The sequence below is a fragment of the Schistocerca cancellata genome, unplaced genomic scaffold (assembly GCF_023864275.1).
Source record: "Schistocerca cancellata isolate TAMUIC-IGC-003103 unplaced genomic scaffold, iqSchCanc2.1 HiC_scaffold_944, whole genome shotgun sequence".
NCBI lineage: Eukaryota > Metazoa > Arthropoda > Insecta > Orthoptera > Acrididae > Schistocerca > Schistocerca cancellata.
The window spans coordinates 5,001-7,500 of NW_026046952.1; the positions used below are offsets into that span (position 1 = coordinate 5,001).

The following is a 2,500-nucleotide window of genomic DNA, read 5'->3' on the forward strand; positions in this document are numbered from 1 at the left end:
TCAGCCCAAAGTTATTCAGAGTCACCAAGGCAAACGGACCGGACGAGCCGACCGATTGGTTTTGATCTAATAAAAGCGTCCCTTCCATCTCTGGTCGGGACTCTGTTTGCATGTATTAGCTCTAGAATTACCACAGTTATCCAAGTAACGTGGGTACGATCTAAGGAACCATAACTGATTTAATGAGCCATTCGCGGTTTCACCTTAATGCGGCTTGTACTGAGACATGCATGGCTTAATCTTTGAGACAAGCATATGACTACTGGCAGGATCAACCAGGGAGCTGCGTCAACTAGAGCTGAGCAGCCGGCCGCCCGGGAGTGTGTCCCAGGGGCCCGCGCGAACACGCAAGCGTCCGCTCAATTATTCTGCAAACAGGAGGAGGCTGAGCTCCCCTGCACAATACACCTCGAAACCCTCTCAGGTCCCGGCGGCGCGCAGCGCCGTCCTAAGTACTTGGTCGGGTTCGAGAGAGGCGCAATCGCCCGGAGTTAGGCGAGTAGACGCTTTAGGTGCGACCACCCGTGCTCCCAACTGAGCTTGCCGCTGCCGACAGAGGCCCGGGAGCGTGCTGTCGTGGCATTGCCGGCGGGAGACAACACGCGCCACCTACGGTGACCGGCAGCTCCAACGCCAGCGCCACAGAAGGGCAAAGGCCCCACGTGGGTGCCGAAGCGAACTCTCCCAGCACAGCGCACGTGCCAACACGTCTGCACAACTGCGATACAAACCACCAGCGAGAACCGCTGGGGCGACCGAGCAGCAGACGGCGTCGCGGCGCCGAGTGCCGGGCGGCGGCGCATCCTCAACGCACACAGTCCTCAATCGGACCAGCACACTGCAGATGTCCACCGCGCTTCGCACCGGGCCGGCGAGGACCCACTTTGGCTGCACGGCGCCGCGCGCAGGGTGCCCCGGCGCGCAGCTGCGCCGCCTGCCGCGTCCGTCGGCCGGCGCGCCTGCCACTGGGCGCCCCCACCAGCCGGCTGTAGCGCGTGCGCCCACGCACCGCGCGGCCAGCACGCCGGGCGGCCCCCCCCTCACCGGCCGGGGACAGTCCCACCCACCCACAGCCGCGTATCGCTTCACACCCAGATTCACATTCACGTTCGTTGGTATGGTGGGGACCGCTTCGTAGCTGTACCGATCGTTGCCCTCACAGATGTACCTCCAGCAAGGACAACCGCACCACAACGGGTTACCAGTTGTTCATTTGCGTAACGTCACCAGTAAACGTACACGTCCATCCCCGTTTGCAAAGTCAACTATTATTGCATGCCTGCCTGTCAGGTGTCAAGACACACTACATCCGCTCACATCCACGCAACAAAATGTGCCCGACTAGAGGGCACGTGGAAGGTGCCCCCGTACGTATGCGATGTCCATTGCGCGACCAACTGTCAACCGGCCTCTGTAGCATGTCGCAGATGTGGAACGCGGGGCACCGTGCTATCACATTGTGTGAGAAGAGACTACTACGTCTGCATACACGCGCCACTACATGAACAGACGGCTCATGCTGATCGCCATCCACTGCGTCCATTACTCCCACACGTCTCTATGGCGTACCACACTGCAATGCAGCTGTTATGGGGAGATGACACGTAGCTGTGTACACAACATTCTGAGCGGGTTGCGGTTGGACAATACATTAATGTAACGTGTCATATGCCAATTACAGAGCAGGGTAAGGCACAACTTGGGTTAGGTTAAGGCACAACTTGGGTTAGGTTAAGGCACAACTTGGGTTAGGTTAAGGCACAACTTGGGTTAGGTTAAGGCACAACTTGGGTTAGGTTAAGGCACAACTTGGGTTAGGTTAAGGCACAACTTGGGTTAGGTTAAGGCACAACTTGGGTTAGGTTAAGGCACAACTTGGGTTAGGTTAAGGCACAACTTGGGTTAGGTTAAGGCACAACTTGGGTTAGGTTAAGGCACAACTTGGGTTAGGTTAAGGCACAACTTGGGTTAGGTTAAGGCACAACGTGGGTTAGGTTAAGGCACAACGTGGGTTAGGTTAAGGCACAACGTGGGTTAGGTTAAGGCACAACGTGGGTTAGGTTAAGGCACAACGTGGGTTAGGTTAAGGCACAATGTGGGTTAGGTTAAGGCACAATGTGGGTTAGGTTAAGGCACAATGTGGGGGTAGATTGCGGTACAAATTGCATTACATTGCGGTGCAAATTGCATTACATTGCGGTGCAAATTGCATTACATTGCGGTGCAAATTGAGTTACATTGCGGTGCAAATTGAGTTACATTGCGGTGCAAATTGAGTTACATTGCGGTGCAAATTGAGTTACATTGCGGTGCAAATTGAGTTACATTGCGGTGCAAATTGAGTTACATTGCGGTGCAAATTGCGTTACATTGCGGTGCAAATTGCGTTACATTGCGGTGCAAATTGCGTTACATTGCGGTGCAAATTGCGTTACATTGCGGTGCAAATTGCGTTACATTGCGGTGCAAATTGCGTTACATTGCGGTGCAAATTGCGTTA

At 55.0% G+C, this 2,500-nt stretch overlaps 1 non-coding gene across 1 annotated transcript in view; it reads right to left on the reverse strand.

The window, feature by feature from the left end:
- Positions 1-282, reverse strand: part of LOC126149686 (small subunit ribosomal RNA) — a 1,909-nt gene extending 1,627 nt beyond the window's left edge. The window contains exon 1 of the ribosomal RNA XR_007531043.1: positions 1-282. This exon is cut by the window's left edge and continues 1,627 nt beyond it. This is a non-coding gene — a ribosomal RNA (small subunit ribosomal RNA).
- Between the last annotated feature and the right edge of the window lie 2,218 nt (positions 283-2,500).